Source organism: Amborella trichopoda, chromosome 5 (assembly GCF_054954075.1).
Source record: "Amborella trichopoda isolate Santa Cruz 75 chromosome 5, AtrichopodaSantaCruz75HAP2 v2.0, whole genome shotgun sequence".
Classification (NCBI taxonomy): domain Eukaryota; kingdom Viridiplantae; phylum Streptophyta; class Magnoliopsida; order Amborellales; family Amborellaceae; genus Amborella; species Amborella trichopoda.
Window position 1 is genome coordinate 7,463,438 of NC_142340.1, and position 19,144 is coordinate 7,482,581.

Sequence of the window (19,144 nt, forward strand, 5' to 3'; positions counted from 1 at the left end):
TAAAATTTTAAATTTTAAAAATGGTCAAAATCAAGTAGATCTATAAACATATCAAAATCTTGAAAATGGACGGTGTAGATAATATGTTGTAAAATCCACTATTTCTGAGACTTAAAATATTTTTATTTTTCATTGTCATACATTTCGATGTCAAGATGATTAATAAAAGGGTTTTTCAATGTTAAAACTACCTTTTTGGATGGATTTTTGAAGTGCATATGTAGTTCTACATTATAAGGTTGTATCCTTATATAAACTTTTTTCTATAAATAAAGAAATGGCCCCAATTGTTTCTCATCACTTATTTTGAATAATTAACGCATTTGTAACTTTGGATAAATAAGGGTATTTTATCATTTTATTGGGGCTCTCGGGGTAAGTTATTGAAATGCTGGTTCATTTTCCAAGAGCTGAAGATGGTAATTTGAAATTTTTTTTCTTTTTGGGAGGTACCTATTAGAAATAACTAAATTTTTTTTGTTCAAGATTTCCAATCTTAAATAAACGTGGGCAATTTGGTGGCTGATGTGGTGTGCTTCATGTTTTTTTTATTAAATAGACATGGGAGTCAATATCATATTATACGGCTGATGTGGTGTGATTCATGTTTTTTTTGTTAAATAGACATGGTAACCAATATCAAATTATACATGGACTGATGTGGTGTGCTTCATGAGCATTAACTCAATTCGACTTTCTTGTGTTTTTTAGCTGATATTGCGGTGGGGTCAAAAAGAATTTTGTTACAAGTGAATTTGATGGCCACATGCATATGGGACAACAAAGTCCACCTTTAAAATAAAATAAAATAAAATAAAAAATCATCTAGTGAGTTTTGGACAGATCACAAGAATTTAAAAAAAAAAAAAAAATGCAAAGTAATTATCTTGTGCAAGGGAGTTAGTGGAAAATATTTCCCAAGAGCATGCTATACGTGCTAATAAGAAGATTGTTTGAAAAACAACTTATAGTCCATCTATAGTTTGACTAAAAGGATGGACGGTAGGTTTCTGATTTATTATTAAAAAAGGGAAAAGTTTATATAAAGTTGCAATTTTAGAATGTAGAATTATAGATTGACCTCAAAAATCTATTGGAAATATTGTTTTAAGGTTGAAAAAGACCTCGAATCGATCATCTCGACATCGAGATGCATGAATATGAAAAAAAAAAGTTTTTTAGTCTAAAAAATTGCACATCCTGCAACACATTATCTAGATGACCATTTTAAAGATTTTCATATATTTATAGATCTACTTGATTTTAACGGATTTTAAAATTAAAATTTTTCTAATTAGATATGAAAATAGATTTTAAAGTAATACTAAATATTTTTTACAACAAAATTACATGTTATAATAAATGTGGCTTTGGGATTCACTTAAATGCCTTTGGGAATCACCTCGCAAAGGATGACGCTCGTTTAGTGTGGGTCACAGAATGCTGAGATACTTTAAATTCCATTTGCAAGTAGCTGTCCGGGTTGTTGGTAGGCTCCTATAACTGGCAATCACTAGTTTGCTGATGTAAAATTTTAAAGTAATTTGAATGTAACAAATTTTTCAATAAATTGTATTATCCAAAAGTTAAAGAATACGAGAGGTTGCTACCCTTTAATCGTATGGATTTATCTATCAAAAATAGAAAATGTACAATTTCTATCCTACAAAATTAGAAACTGTACAACAATACAAAATCCCAACTAAATTAAAAGTCTAGTCAAAATTTTGAAATTGATGATTTGAATTTCCGTTTGAAATTTGTAGTTATTCCCAACACTCCTCTTCAAGTTGGAGTATAAACACTGAGTGCGCCAAACTTGCCTATGAAAAACTAAAATTGTTTTTTTTCAAGAGCTGTTGTGAATATATAGAACCAATTGAGATAAACATTGAGTACGCCCGCCTAACTTTCCCGGGAGAAACTGAAATTGCTTTTTTTCTTGAACTATTGTTTCCTTCATAATACTTACATCCCAACAAGCCGATATATTCACAAAAGCTCTTGAAAAAGAGCACTTTTATTTTTTCAATGGCAAGTTTGGAGTACTCAACCTTTACTCGTTCCAACTTGAGGGGGAGTGTTAGAAGTTACTACAATTTTCGAATTGAAATTTAAATGTTGAATTTCAAATTTTGTATTGCTTTTTGGGATTTTTTATTGAAGTACATTTAGTAGGGATATGCATATTGTACATTTTCTATTTTTGTTAGATAATTCCTTACCATTAAAGGAATACAAGTTCTTGTATTTTTTACATACACCCCACATTTGAGTAATACAATTCATTGAAAAATTGTTCCATTCAAATTACTCCAAAATTTGACATGGTACGAAGGTCTCAAAAATTCAGTTGCGCGCTCACCTTGAAAAGCCTTTTTGAGGCCGGTCTTCCAACTGGTTTTTTTTGTTTTTTTTTCTTATATCAGTAACCATCATCTCTCTCTCGTGCAAATAAAATTTGCATATCGCTACGTTTGCATCATTTTTACCTGTCTTTTACGTTTGCCCCTCTTTCCCTCCATTATCTAAAAACGTTTGCAGCTCTTTCCCTCCATTACCTAAGCGTGGGGTATGCGTAAAGATGAAAATAGAAAATGTACAATGCCTATCCTATTAAACTAAAAATTATATAGTAATACAAAATCTTGGAGGGATTTATCTAAAAAAAAATAGAAAATGTACAATCCGTATCCTACTAAATAAGAAAGTTTGCAACCATACAAAATCTTGTACTTAACTAGGAAGTGTACAACAATATAAAATCTTGTAGGGACTTGTCTAAGAGAAAAGTTTATATAGAGCCAAGGCTCTAAACAATCCAATTTGAGCCTACCTCAAAATTTTCACCAGAAGCGATTGATGCCCAAATATCTTCAAATTAATCATCTCGACATCAAGATGCATGGACATCAAAAAAAAATGGATTCAAGTTTTGAAAATAGTGTATTTTGTAACATATTTTTGAACATCTACTTTCAAGATTTTCAAGTTTTCATAGATCTATCGATCTATACTATTTTTGAAGCTTTAAACTTTATAAATAAATATAAAAATTATATTTTAAGTCTATCACAAATATTTCCAATATTGAAACTACATTTCCAAAAACTATTTGAAGGTAGGCTCTAATTTGATTGTTTAGAGCGTAGGCTCTATACAAACCGCACCCTTTATCTAATAAAAATAGAAAATGTACCATGCCTATCCTACTAAACTAGAAAGTATATAGCAATACAAAATCCCAACTAAATTAGAAAGCAATACAAAATTTGAAATTTAATATTTGAGTTTCAATTCGAAAATTGTGGGAGAAGTGCAATCTGCTTTAATTCTCACCTCATGAGGACTTTGATCATTATATTTTTAGCCGTAGATCTGGTGTGCTCTGCTTCATGATCACTGTTATTGTTTATTTTTGTATAATGGATTGATACCTTGCCTTCATTTTTTTATTATAAATTGTGGTATTTATTCAGAATCTCATGATTTACATGTTTAAGGTCGAAGTAGCTAAAATCAATAGAAACTAACGGTCCAAATGTTTTATTGCTATTATTATTTCTAGTTTTTAAAACTTATTTATTTTTCATATTCAGGATCTCCATGTTAGAGGTTACATATCCTTAAAAATTAAGTCTTAAAGTCCATCTCAAAAATAGATTTATTAATAGGCTCGCACTTCTACATATGCGGGCTTCACCGCATAGAAACCGGGACCTATTTCAAAACAAAATACTCTATTATGGTTTATCTAATACTACAAAACCAACTTGCCTAATACGAAACCTGAAAGCGTAATAAATTTATAAAAAATGTAAAAAGAATCCAAGGTGATCTGAATGGAAAACTCAAACCCACAACTATATAGTAGAAACCACAGTCTACATAATATTATAATATATATCCTACCTTATTTACATCCAAAAGGGTATGATATCGTGGGAGGATTACATGATTTGGGTAAATATAAAAGTTATCTCGCAATCGGCAAAGTATCGTCATAAAACCACCATATCAAATTCCATAAAACAACCATATCCAATTCCATTGTTGATTCAATCACCATGACTTCGCTTACAATGGAAAATTTCAATCAAACCGCCTGAATTAGGGTAAATAGGGATGGAAATTTTCAATCGAACCACCTGAATTAGGGTACTTAGGGTTTTTCCTAAAATATATGTTATCAACTTCCCCCAAAGCTTTCCCTTAATAACCTTGAACAACCAATTGTATCTTCATCATTTGACTCACTAGGGATAAATTACTAAAAAAATTTTGTTCGAGATTTAAAATCTTAAATAAACATGGGCAATTTGGTGGCTCATGTGGTGTGCTTCATGTTTTTTTTATTAAATAGACATGGGAGTCAATATCATATTATACGGTTGATGTGGTGTGCTTCATGTTTTTTTTGTTAAATAGACATGGGAATCAATATCATATTATACGCGGACTGATGTGGTGTGCTTCATGAGCATTAACTCAATTCGACTTTTTTGTGTTTTTTAGCTGATATTGCTGTGGGTCAAAAAGAATTTTGTTACAAGTGAATTTGATGGCCACATGCATATGGGACCACAAAGTCCACCTTTAAAATAAAATAAAATAAAAAGTCATCTAGTGAGTTTTAAACAGATCACAATAATTTCAAAAAAAAAAAAATGCAAAGTAATTATTTTGTGCAATGGAATTAGTGGAAAATATTTCCGTGCTAATACGAAGATTGTTTGAAAAACTGCCCAGAGTCCATCGATAGTTTGACTATGAAGATGGACGGTAGGTTTCTGATCTATTATTAAAAAAGGGAAAAGTATATATAAGAATGCAACCTTAAAATGTAGAATCATAATGCACCTCAAAAATCTATTAGAAATATTGTTTTAATGTTGAAAAAGCCCTTCAATCAATCATCTCGACTTCGAGATGCATGAATATGAAAAATAAAAAATTTAGTCTCGAAAATTGTACATCTTGCAATACATTATCTAGATGACCATTTTAAAATTTTTCAAATATTTATAGATCTACTTGATTTTATCCATTTTTAGAATTTAAATTTTAACCCTTAATTGTAGGGATTTACCTATCAAAAATAGAAAATGTACAATTTCTATCCTACTAAACTAGAAACTGTACGACATTACAAAATCCCAACTAAATTAGAAATCTAGTCAAATTTTTAAAATTTTTTATTTGAATTTCTGTTTGAAAATTGTTGTTATTCCCAACACTCCCTTTCAAGTTGGAGTACAAACATTGAGTACGCCGAACTTGCCTGTGAAAAACTAAAATTGTTTTTTTTCAAGAGTTGTTGTGAATATATAGAACCAGTTGGGATAAACATTGAGCAAGCGCGCCCAACTTTTATGTGAGAAACTGAAATTGCTCTTTTTTTTGGAGTTTTTTCCAAGAGCTTTTGTAAATATATAGGCTTGATCTAGTCTTTCATCCATATTACTTACATTCCAACAAGCCGATATATTCACAAAAGCTGTTGAAAAATAGCAATTTTATTTTCTCGCAGGCAAGTTTGGAGTACTCAACCTTTACTTTCTCCAACTTGAGGAGTGTCAGAAGTTACCACAATTTTTGAATTGAAATTTAAATATTGAATTTCAAAATTTGCATTGCTTTTTGGGATTTTGTATTGAAGTACATTTAGTTGGGATATGCATCGTACATTTTCTATGTTTGTTAGCTAAATCCATACCATTAAGAGAAGACAACAGCTTGTATTCTTTACATATACCCCACGTTTGGGTAATACAATTCATTGAAAAATTGTTTCATTCAAATTACTCCAAAATTTGACATGGTACGAAGGTCTCAAAAATTCCGTTGCGTGCTCACCTTGAAAAAGCTTCTGGAAGCCGGTTTTCCTACTGGTTTTTTTTTTCTTTTTTTTTTTTCTTATATCGGTAACCATCATCTCTCTCTCGTGCAAAGAAAATTTGCATATCTCTACGTTTGCATCATTTTTACCTCTCTTTTACGTTTGCCCCTCTTTCCCTCCATCAACTAAGCACGTTTGCACGTCTTTCCCTCGATCACCTAAGCGTGGGGTATGCATAAAGAATAAAATAGAAAATGTACGATGTCTATCCTATTAAACTAGAAATTGTACAGTTACTTGTAGGGATTTATCTAAAAAAAATAGAAAATGTACAATCCGTATCCTACTAAATTAGAAAGTTTACAACCACACAAAATCTTGTACTTAACTAGAAAGGGTACAACAATATAAAATCTTGTAGGGATTTATCTAAGAGAAAAGTTTATATAGAGCCAAGGCTTTAAACAATCCAATTTGAGCCTACCTCAAAAATTTCACCAGAAGCGGTTGATGTCCAAATATCTTCAAATTAATCATCTCGACATCAAGATGCATGGACATCAGGAAAAAATGGATTCAAGTTTTGGAAATAGTGTATTTTCATAGATCTGTCGATATACACTATTTTCGAGGCTTTAAACTTTATAAATAAATATAGAAAATATATTTTAAGTCTATCACAAATATTTTCAATATTAAAACCATATTTCTAGAAACGATTTGAAGGTAGGCTCTAATTTGATTGTTTAGAGCGTAGGCTCTATACAAACCGCACCTTTTATCGAATAAAAATAGAAAGTGTACCACGCCTGTCCTACTAAACTAGAAAGTATATAGCAATACAAAATCGTAAATAAATTAGAAAGCGATACAAAATTTGAAATTTAATATTTGAATTTCAATTCGAAAATTGTGGGAGAAGTGCAAACTGCATTAATTTTCACGTCTCTTTTTAATTCGACATTCATGACGACTTTGATCATTATATTTTTAGCCATAGATCTGGTATGCTCTGCTTCATGATCGTTGTTATGGTTTATTTTTTGTATAATGGCTTGATACCTTGCCTTCATTTTTTAATTATAAATTGTTGTATTTATTCAGAATCTAATATTTACATGTTTAGGGTCTAACTAGCTAAAATCAATAGAAACTAACGGCCCAAATGTTTTCTTACTAAAATTATTATTTTTAGTTTTTAAAATTTATTTATTTTCATATTCAGGATCTCCATGTTAGAGATTACATGTCCTTAAAACTTAAGTCTTAAAATCCATCTCAAAAATAGATTTATTAATAGGCCCGCGCTTCTACATATGCGGGCTTCACCGCATAGAAACCGGGTCCTATTTCAAAACAACATACTCTATTATGGTTTATCTGATACTACAAAACCAACTTGCCTAATACGAAAACTGAAAGCGTAATAAATTTTTAAAAAATGTAAAAAGAATTCAAGGTGATCTGAATGGAAAACTCAAACCCACAACTATATAGTAGAAACCACAGTCTACATAATATTATAATATATATCCTACCTTATTTACATCCAAAAGGGTATGATATCGTGGGAGGATTACATGATTTGGGTAAATATAAAAGTTATCTCGCAATCGGCAAAGTATCGTCATAAAACCACCATATCAAATTCCATAAAACAACCATATCAAATTCCATTGTTGATTCAATCACCATGACTTCGCTTACAATGGAAAATTTCAATCAAACCGCCTGAATTTGGGTAAATAGGGATGGAAATTTTCAATCGAACCACCTGAATTAGGGTACTTAGGGTTTTGCCTAAAATATATGTTATCAACTTCCCCCAAAGCTTTCCCTTAATAAGTGGAAAAGTAGGATATGTGTCAAGGGTAGTATTTCTACAATGGCGTCCCCTTATGCATGTAATGTCCATTTTAGAGATGGATGTGAACAAATTGGTGTCCCATGTAAAATTAAGGGTGTTAAAGTATATCCAAAAAGTTTTTTTACTTAATTTTTTATTAATTTTTTCAGTTTCTTTTTCATCATAGTTGAGGTTTAGAGCTTCCATGCACAACACATCTTAAGTTCTTAGATATAAAAAAATAAAAAAAAACCTACTGCATTAGGCTAGAGGTACTAGGTAAGCCAAACCATACCGCATTAAGGCAAAAAATAAAAGATTTGACCCAAACATAGAAGATTTTGCTCAACTCATTTGATAGCATACTATTAAACCCAACATTAGTTTCCTAAAGAATGAGGCCCTATAAGGTGGTCACATTAATGTTTACCATTGGATTACATATAAGGTGGTCACATTAATCTTGACCACTGGATGTGAAATTAGGTAGCTGCAATTATTCCATGGAACAAGCTCATACTTCAAAAAAAAAATTCTCCAACTTTGTGACCTATCCAAGCTATCAAACTTCACAGCAAATGGTTGTAAGTGGTTGTGAGGCTTGTATCAATGGTAAATGATCTCATTGTATACAATCCTTTTTCTAAAGTTGCCCCTGGTCCCATTGTTTTGTTGGTTAGTTGGGCAATGCCCCTAAAATTGCCCTTGTCCCATTTTTTAGTTAGTAGGACAGTGCCCCTGAAAGAAAGGGAAGTACGGGTTAGTTTGGGTTGGCTTGGAACATAAAGAGGACGATAGGTTTATCTTTTAAGGGTGAGGGTTTTTTTTTTTTGGGAATTTTTTATAAGAAAAAGTTTTTATAAGGTTGCAACCTTAAAATATAGAATAAAGGATGCACCTCAAAACTCCATCGGATAATGTTGTTTTATTGTTGAAGAAACTTCTAATTGATCATCTCGACATCGCAATGTATGAATATGAAAAGAAAAAAGAAATTAGTCCAAAAAATAGTTCATCTTGCAATGCATTATCTAGACTATCTATTTTCAATATTTTTATATGTTTATAGATCTACTCGATTTTAACCATTTTTGGAGCTTAAAAGTTTATAATTAGATATGAAAAATTGATTTTGAGATAATTTTTTCACTAAAATTACATATTATGAATGATAAAATTTGAAGGTGCGCCATAATTGGATTGTTTAAGGTTGCAACCTTGTGGAAACCGAACCCTTTATAAAAGGATAGGGAAGTTGAAGATAAGGAGTTACATTTTTTTGGTGAGAAGTCGGATCACTCGGTGTGAGTCCGAAGTACTCTGTCCGAGTCGGAAAGAGTTTGGCTAAGCAAGAAAAAGTATTTAAAAAATAAATATACCTTAAACCACGAATTTGTAATTTCTATCTATCAACGATGCATTTTGTACTTTCGAAAAAAATTTAGAGTCTCTCTATAAATCACTCAAAAATAAAATTTAAAGACACATTCACAAGAGATTTAAAAAGTAATAAAAAAAAAAAAAGAACTTTGAAAGAATCAATTTGTGACAGAAAAGCCGGAAACCCACCTTGTAGTTACAACTCCATGCAAATCGTCTTCCATATTATCCATGCTTTCTTTCGTGTAAAAAACCACCATACAAATCCTGAATACATATCGGGTTCAACAATATTCATGCTTTCTTTGCTGAAAAAAAAAAAAAAAGATAAACAAAACTGGATACAAATCATGAATTTTGCTTGCATCTTGAAGTGCCATGGCAACAAGTAAACATAGAGAGATTTCCATATTGAAATGAGACCGAAATTATTATGAATAAAAACGCGTCCACAACTTTAGAACATTAGGCAACTATCATACTAATACTCATTCAAGAAAAGAAAAATCAAATAATAATAATTCATTCGTTTATTCAATCTTTAAACATCAAGAAGAAAAAACTACAGAGTTAAAAATCTATTACAATTCGTCAATGTAGAGGAAAACTAGAGAGTTAAAAGCCTATTACCCTTCATCACTGCAGAAATAACGAGGGAAAGGCTATAACTTCTGGAACGCTAAAAAGAAACTAAAATAAAAAGAAAAAAAAATTATAATGCGACATAAAAGGGAATAGGGTGGGTACTGTTTGATGTCTGAATCTAGGTAAAAATTAATAAAACAGCAAAGACATTGCCGAAGTCATGTAATAGTTACCCATCTGAGACATTGTCGAGTTGGAGCAATGTTTCCGATATGAGATATTGTCGAGCCGGTGCAAGCAATTGTTTCCTATATAAAACATTGCAGAGTTGGAGCAATGTTTCGAATTTGTTTCCCATATGAGACATTGCCGAGTCGGATTCTTCGAAACTCAAGGTAAGAAACACCTTCGGCAAATTGGACAACTGCTTTTTTTACCCAACCATCGGTCGATGCAGTGTTGATGGAAGGTATGGTGGCAAGGTTGTAGTTCCCTAACTACATCGTCTCTCATAAAACTTTCCAAACATATAACACAGATGCTACCATACAAAGAAACTCTTGATGAAATTCGAAAGGTTGGAAAAAGATTAAGTAGGCCCTTTCGCTCTTCTTGCTGCTCTGTCTGGTTTTCAATCTGGTTTTCAGTGTTACCTTGATCGCTTTCCAGCTGCAGTATAAGTTGGTTTATGGCTTTGTCCTCTCTCGACCGTCTATAAAGAAGGCAGACAAAGACATAAAAAATAATAAAGAGGATTAGGACAAAATAAAGAATACTCACGCCTATGGATTTGTTGATGAAACGGATCCCAACAAACTCCCACATCCTTGTAGAAAAAACAGAGGGGAAAGTTCTCTTTTGAGAAAAAAAGAGGAGAAAGTTCCTTTTTTTTTTGGATGCAATAGACGTCGAAAGATGGTAGAAAGAACGAGAGTAGATGGTAGAAAGAAAGAGCAGAAAGTTGCTCTCTTTTACTGCAATAGACAGCGAAGATAGAGAATCAAGAAGTAGGGTCCATCACTATATATAACATATTATCGTGTATCTATCTGAAGAAACGATAGGTATTATCGTGTAAGAGAGTTATCTCTAAGGATTGGAATATTACATTATTGTCTGGAGAGTTATCTCTAAGGATTGGAGCGCTTGGAAGTTTTGTTGTTCTGAACCCCCTCATGATAATATTTTATGAGCAAACCTTAAAATCCAACGAATTTGCTTATACATAGGTTATCTTTAACGATGTTACAATTTCACTTTCAAGATACAAAATTTATATTTGTGCACGAAATTTAATTTTTTGGTTTTTCAATATTAATACTTTCGGATTTTTAAAACCCCTTTTAAAACTTTTGGGTGTTCAACATCCAAAAATATTTAATTTAGGTACATTTTAGGATTTTGGATATCTTGGATTATGAAAATCTGAAAACTACAATTTTTAGAATTTTCAAAATATGAAAATTTACATCATAATCTGAAAATTTTGATAATCCTGCAATTTTTGAAAATCCAAATATTATAAAATAAAAAATTGCAATCGTTAGATATTAAAAAATCCGAAATTTACTTTAAGTTTAAAATATGGATTCTCAAAATTCAAAAATTGCATTGAAGGTACGAATAATGTTATTTAGAGGATTAAGAATTGTTTGGATATGATATGATCCCAAATTTAATCCGTAAATTCGTCAAATCTATGTCATGTTATTTGGAAGATAAAAAGGGCTGTTTAGATAAGATGAACGACAAGTTAGCATTTGTTTTTTCTTCGTTGAAATTAATAAACGACAAGAAACCATCGTTTCATTGTTGTATCAGTTTTTACTCGTTCATTGGTTTCTTCTAGTGAGTAAAACAATGGCTCTCGGCCCATGACTGAGGCAGGTCACTCGGGCCGAGTTTGAATTACTTTGCCCGAGTCGAGAAGAGTTCGGCCAAGCAAAAACAATATTTAAAAAATAAATATACAAAAAAGAAATTCAATTAATAAGAAAAATATGTTTAAAGTTAAATCTAAACAAAATAATTCATATGAGCTTAAAAAAAAAAACAAAAGGGGAGATTTTGGAAAAATCAATTTGTATTGTAGGTCACCCATTGTAAGGAAAAGGTTTATAAAATGTAAATATCCACCTCACAAATTCAATAGAAAAAGTTATTTTAATGTTAAAAAACCTCTCCTTGATCATCTCGACGTTAAGATGGACAAATATGAAAAAAAACAAAAAAAATTAGTCTCTGAAATAGTGCAACTTGCAATACATTATCTAAACCATTCATTTTCAAAATTTTTATATGTTTATAGATCTACTTGATTTTAACCATTTTTGGAGTTTAAAATTTTATATTCAAATATGAAAATAGATTTTGAGATAATAATAAGAATTTCTTACACAAAACTACATGTCATGATAAAATTTGGAAGTGCGCCATAATTGAATTGTTTAACATTGCAACCTTTAAGAAACACATCCATTATAAAGAATCCAAAAAAAAGGAATATGTAAAAATAAGTATGATGGTGAAAACACTTTCTAATTTTGATAAAATGATAGCAAACCTCAAAACACATATAATAAATAAATTTATCATATTTTTTTGGAATTTTCTATTTTTGTAAATTCCCAACTCAAGTATTCTCAAACACGCCAAGGGTGGTAAGTCAAACTTGTCTCGCGTGAGATTTTCCACACTTGGTTTGTTCTTTTCCTATCTAGCTTTATATCTTGGCTATTGTTTGGTTCGAGATCATCCCAAAGGATAAAGACACTCATTTAGCTCATTTTGGATAGGGGTGGCAATGGATCCGGACCCGACTTAGAACCCGACAATAACCTGACCTGGGTGTGGGTGTGGGTGTGGGTATAGGTTCAAAAATTGGACTTGGTAGGTCGGGTTTTTGACCGGGTCCTACATTTCCCATTATTTACCACTTTACCAGATTTATATCCATTATTACAACATTTTGTTGACATTTTTAAAAGGCAACCGAGTTGATAACCTTGAACAACCAATTGTATCTTCATCATTTGACTCACTAGGGATAAATTACTAAAAAAATTTTGTTCAAGATTTCCAATCTTAAATAAACATGGGCAATTTGGTGGCTCATGTGGTGTGCTTCATGTTTTTTTTATTAAATAGACATGGGAGTCAATATCATATTATACGGTTGATGTGGTGTGCTTCATGTTTTTTTTGTTAAATAGACATGGGAATCAATATCATATTGTACGCGGACTGATGTGGTGTGCTTCATGAGCATTAACTCAATTCGACTTTTTTGTGTTTTTTAGCTGATATTGCTGTGGGTCAAAAAGAATTTTGTTACAAGTGAATTTGATGGCCACATGCATATGGGACCACAAAGTCCACCTTTAAAATAAAATAAAATAAAATAAAAATCATCTAGTGAGTTTTGGACAGATCACAATAATTTAAAAAAAAAAAAAATGCAAAGTAAATATTTTGTGCAAGGGAGTTAGTGGAAAATATTTCCCAAGAGCATGCTATACGTGCTAATAAAAAGATTGTTTGAAAAACAGCCCATTGTCCATCGATAGTTTGACTACGAAGATGGACGGTAGGTTTCTGATCTATTATTAAAAAAGGGAAAAGTTTATATAAGGTTACAACTTTAAAATGTAGAATCATAGACGCACCTCAAAAATCTATTGAAAATATTGTTTTAAGGTTGAAAGAGCCCTCCAATCGATCATCACGACATCAAGATACATGAATATGAAAAAAAAAAGCTTTTTAGTCTCGAAAATTGTACATGACAACACATTATCTAGATGACTATTTTAAAGATTTTCATATATTTATAGATCTACTTGATTTTAACTATTTTTAAAATTTAAATTTTTCTAATTAGGTTTGAAAATAGATTTTAAGATAATACTAAATATTTTTTACAACAAAATTACATGTTGCAATAAGTGTGGCTTTGGGGTTCACTTAAATGCCTTTGGGGATCACCTCGCAAAGGATGACTCTCCTTTAGTGTGGGTCACAAAATGCTGAGATACTTTAAATTCCATTTGCAAGTAGCTGTCTGGGTTGTCGTTAGCCTCCTATAACCGGCAATCACTAGTTCGTTGATGTCAACTTTTGAAGTAATTTGAATGTAACAAATTTTTCAATGAATTGTATTACCCAAAAAGGTAAAGAATACGAGAGGTGGCAAGCCCTTAATTGTAGGGATTTATCTATCAAAATTGAAAAATATACAATTTCTATCCTACTAAACTAGAAATTGTACAACAATACAAAATCCCAACTAAATTAGAAATCTAGTCAAATTTTTAAAATTTATGATTTGAATTTCCGTTTGAAAATTGTAGTTATTCCCAACTCCCCTTCAAGTTGGAGTATAAATATTGAGTACGCCGAACTTGCCTGTGAAAAATTAAAATTGTTTTTTTTCAAGAGCTGTTGTGAATATATAGAACCAGTTGGGATAAACATTGAGTACGCGCGCCCAACTTTACTGTGAGAAACTGAAATTGCTCTTTTTTTTGGAGTTTTTTCCAAGAGCTTTTGTAAATATATAGGCTTGAACTAATGTTTCATCCATACTGCTTACATCCCAACAAGCCGATATATTCACAAAAGCTCTTAAAAAAGAGCAATTTTATTTTCTTGCAGGCAAGTTTGGAGTACTCAACTTTTACTCTCTCCAACTTGAGGGGGAGTGTTAGAAGTTATCACAATTTTCGACTTGAAATTTAAATATTGAATTTCAAATTTTGTATTGCTTTTTGGGATTTTGTATTGAAGTACATTTAGTAGGGATATGCATAGTACATTTTCTATGTTTGTTGGATATATATATATATATATATATATATATAGCCTAGGATCTAAACAATTAAATTAGAGCCTACCTTCAAATAGTGTCGGGAAATGTGGTTTCAACATTGGAAATCTTTGTGATAGTCTTAAAATATATTTTCATCTTTATTTATAAAGTTTAATGCTTCAAAAATAGTATAGATCGACAGATCTATGAAAACTTCAAAATCTTGAAAATTGATGATCTAAAACTGCATTACAAAATACACTATTTCCAAAACTTAAAATCCACTTTTTTCTCATGTCCATGCATCTTGATGTCGAGATGATCAATTTGAAGATATTTGGATATCAAAACAATCTCTTCTAGGGAAATTTTTTAGGTAGTTTCTAATTTGATTATTTAGAGCCTCGCTACATAAACGTTTACCTAATAAAGTATTCTTGTGGATACGGGAATCCCACATTGCAAATTGGGTGATTTACGTACACGTCCTAATAAAATACAAAATATTCTATTTATAGGTAGAAATAACAAAAGAAAGCTGGTCAAACCACCTTCTTATTATTTTTTTTAAAATTGGCCCTTGGTCCGAGACATTCTAGAACAGAATTTTTTTTTTTTTTAGTTTTGTCATTATTGGGGCACAACCCAAAAGTTTGGGGCACTATCCTACTAACGAAGAAACTAAAAAAAATGCACATTGAGGATTCCATCCTTCGATCGAGAGGCAATTTTGAAAAAATATAAAAAAAGGTGGGTTGATTAACTTTTTTGATAATTTTTTATAATTTCTGCCTATAAACAGAGTATTTTGCATTTTTAAAAAAAATAGGGGCAGACGTAAATCACTTTTCCAAATTTAAACCGTAAATTAATCAAATCCATATAATGTTATTTAGAGGCTTAAGAATTGTTTGGATATGATATGGTCAATCCCAAATTTAATCCGTAAATTAGTCAAATCTATGTTATGTTATTTAGAAGATAAAAAGAGCTGTTTAGATCAGATTAACGACAAGTTAGCATTTGTTTTTTCTTTGTTGAAATTAATAAACGACAAGTAACCATCGTTTCATTGTTGTATCAGTTTTACTCGTTCATTGGTTTCTTCTAGTGAGTAAAACAATGGCTCTCGGCCCATGATTGAGCTAGGTCACTCGGGCCGAGTTTGAATTACTTTGCCCGAGTCGGGAAGAGTTCGGCCAAGCAAAAACAATATTTAAAAAATAAATATACAAAAAAGAAATCCAAATAATAAGAAAAATATGTTTAAAGTAAAATCTAAACAAAACACTTCAAATGAGCTAAAAAAAAAAGAGAAGATTTTGGAAAAACCAATTTGTTACGTAGGTCACCGATTGTAAGGAAAAGGTTTATAAAATGTAAATATCCAACTCACAAATTCAATAGAAAAGGTTATTTTAATGTTAAAAAACCTCTGTTTGATCATCTCAACGAATATGAAAAAAAAAAAAAAAAGAATTTTAGTCTTAGAAGTAGTGCAACTTGCAACACATTATCTAAACCATCCATTTTCAGAATATTCATATGTTTATAGATCTACTTGATTTTAACAATTTTTGGAGTTTAAAATTTTATATTAAATATGAAAATAGATTTTGAGATAATCCTAAGAATTTTTTACACCAAAATTACATGTTATGATAAAATTTGGAAGTGAGCCTTAATTGAATTGTTTAACGTTGCAACCTTAAAGAAACACATCCATTACAAAGAATCCAAAAAAAGGGAATATGTAAAAATAAGTATGATGGCAAAACACTTTCTAATTTTGATAAAATGATAGCAAACATAAAAACATATATAATAAATAAATTTATCATTTTTTTTTGGAATTTTCTAGTTTTTGTAAGATCATCAATTCCCAACTCAAGGATTCTCAAACTCGCCAAGGATGGTGAGTTAGAATTGTCTCGCCTAAGATTTTCTACACTTGGTTTATTCTCTTCCTTTCTAGCTTTATATCTCGGTTGTTGTTGGGTTCGAGATCATCCCAAAGGACAAACACGCTCATTTAGTTCATTTTGGATAGGGGTGGCAATGGATCCGGACCCGACTCAGAACATGTGGGTATAGGTTCAAAAATTGGACTCGGTAGGTCGGGTCCTGGACTAGGTCCTACATTTCCCAATTTATGAAAATATATTATTATATTTAAATACATAGATATTTTAACTTTTAGACAAAAAGACCAAAACCCATTGTTGTTATTGCTACATACAATCTGACTCGATGTCGAAATAATCAATTAGATGTTGCTTGAATAAGAGAGAGAGATGGTGCGTGGAGGCTTCGTTGAGGTAGGAGACTCTTGGAAGATTTGTATTGAGTTGGGGAAATCCATTGCTAAAAGGGCTCGGCAGACTATCATAAGCTCATTTTGCCGTCCCATTGATGATATGTTCAGTCTTAGTGATTGGGCAAGACGAGGGTGGGGCCTGTCCGACTTGCCAGAAGTTTTTCTGTTGGGGAAAGGTCGAGTTGCCTTTATCCTGAAATCTGATGGAGATGTTGCAATGGCTTGTAAAGAAAGATTCTACAGGGTTCGGAATTCGCTTATGACTCTGGTAGACTAGAGTCCTATGGCTCATCCGTCGTTTATTCAGAAAGCTCCTTCTTGGGTCTGTCTTTGGGGTGTCCCCTTGCATGTGTGGGACATTGATGTCTTCAAGAAGATCGTTTCTTCGTTTGGGGAGTTCTGTGGTATAGATAGTAAGATGCTTAAAGGGTCAAATGTTGCTGAGTTCTGTGGTATAGATAGTAAGATGCTTAAAGGGTCAAATGTTGCTATTGTTAGAGTTAAGATTAATCGTTTCGTGGGAATTCCCTGCCCAAGAGATATCACTCTACAGGTTGGTCTTGATCTGTTCCGAATTGATGTGTGTTTAGAAGGGGTCCACCCAGAAGTCGAGCTTCCAAAGAGTTCTAATGGCGTAAAAAAGGGGACATATCATATACGGACGGGCCCTGAAGATGGATGGGTTGAGGTTAAACTGAGAAGAGGAAAAATGGCTTTTCATTCTCAGGTTGGTGGAATCGTTAGGTGTGCGGATATTGGGTATGAAAGATCCCAGTATTCTCACCAAAATTTTCAGCGCCAAATGAAGAAGCTCAAAATTCGGAACGTGTGGGTTCCGGTGCGACGCCTGTTGTCAGCCTCTGTGGAGAAACAATCTAACGGTCTGGTTAATGAACCAATGAAGGGGATTGTGATGGGAAGTGGTCTCACATTGCTATATGTGGAGCGGAAGGGCTCACCTAAAAAGATGATGTTGAAAGGTGGTTCACCTAAAACACATGAAGATTTTGAAGGTGTACCTGTTGGTCAGCGGATAGGGGGTAAAACCGCAGCTATCGCGGAATTTGGCAGGCAACGGTTGTTCGCTGGCAACAACGGGAGGGGAGAGGAATGAATAGAAAGTTACGTGATTTTCGGTTGTGTCAGGTGCGCGTGGATCGACAGTTAGCGAAAATCAGGAAATGTAATCCGAGGGCCTTTGTGAATTCTGGTGAGGTGTTGACTTCTCCGGTGTATGGTGTGGAACTTTCGGTGGGTTTTGGAGAACTTCCGTCGTGCTTTCTCCTGGCGAAGTTTCTGATTATGCTATGGAAAAGAGCAGTGGGGATCCCGCAGGCTGTTGTGTACTTTGGTGAGACTTTTGTTTCTCCAGTATATCGAAACGAAATGCTGGCGTGTCTTGCAAGTTCTCTAGTGGGTCTTTTTACGACGAAATCTTTTATCAGTTCCCTTGTTGGCAGCCTTTTTGGTGGTGGAAAGGAAAAGAAGGATGCTGCGTATTAACAAAGATGGATCTTGGTCCACGACACGGACCTTTGATCCGTCGGAGGTTGGAGCTATGGCAACTCCTTCTGCTATGGCTTGCGATGTGGAGGATGGACGTGGCTCTGATGCTGCAGGGGCTAATAACCTGCTAACCAACCCCATGACTGCAGTGGTAGAGATGGGGGAGATGGGGGACGACGCTACCATTGATGTTGTACCTTTAGATGTCCAGGGCCCTGTGGGGGGTGATGGAGCCATGGAGGGTGATGGAGCCATGGTGCGAGTTGATCCTGGAGAGGAGGCTTGGTTCTGAGATATGCTAGACGATATGGGTCTGGACCATAACGTCCCCTTTGCTATTGTCCTTCAGGCATTTATAGGAAATAGTGTACCAGCAAAGATGAACAGTGAACCTGTGAAGATGGATGGATACGAAACAGAGCATTCTACGCATGGTAGAGCTTCCAAAGAGACTGGTGATAATATGAAAAAATCAGGGTATCCGGGAAAGCAGTCATATGAGATGCAATCAAAAGCGTAATAGTTAGGACAGGATGGTGCCCTACTGGAGAAGGCGACCCCTTTGAGGAGTGCTACAGCCAAGGGCAAAGCTAAGGAGGCTCCGTCTAGATGCTTAGCCAAATTGAAAGCGAGAAGTGCAAATTTGGTGATTCGAAAACGCCACTCTAGTGATGATGATGCGGTAGGGAGTAGTTCGAGTCATAGCTCAGTGTCCTCAGAGTTGGCCCACAATTTACAGTGGCATTTATGTGGACCCATTACTTTTGGCCTAGGTTCCTCCTCTAACTTGTTTTAATGTTGGTTCTTCCTTGGAATGTTAGGGGTTTGGGGAGGGGAGGTAGGTAGGAGGAGGGATGTTCTATT

General features: G+C 33.0%; 1 protein-coding gene across 2 annotated transcripts in view; it reads right to left on the reverse strand.

Annotated features, from left to right (window-relative positions):
* Window positions 1-9,090: 9,090 nt before the first annotated feature.
* Window positions 9,091-19,144, reverse strand: part of LOC18427172 (mitochondrial carrier protein CoAc2) — a 29,493-nt gene continuing 19,439 nt past the window's right edge. The window contains exons 8-9 of one of the 2 annotated variants that reach the window (XR_016055836.1): window positions 9,884-10,362; window positions 9,091-9,373 (exon numbers count right to left, since the gene is read on the reverse strand). The gene's annotated coding sequence lies outside the window, so the exon portion shown is untranslated. Of the gene's footprint in view, window positions 9,374-9,572; window positions 10,363-19,144 lie in introns of those variants that run through there. The other variant, XR_016055835.1, reaches the window with a different exon arrangement.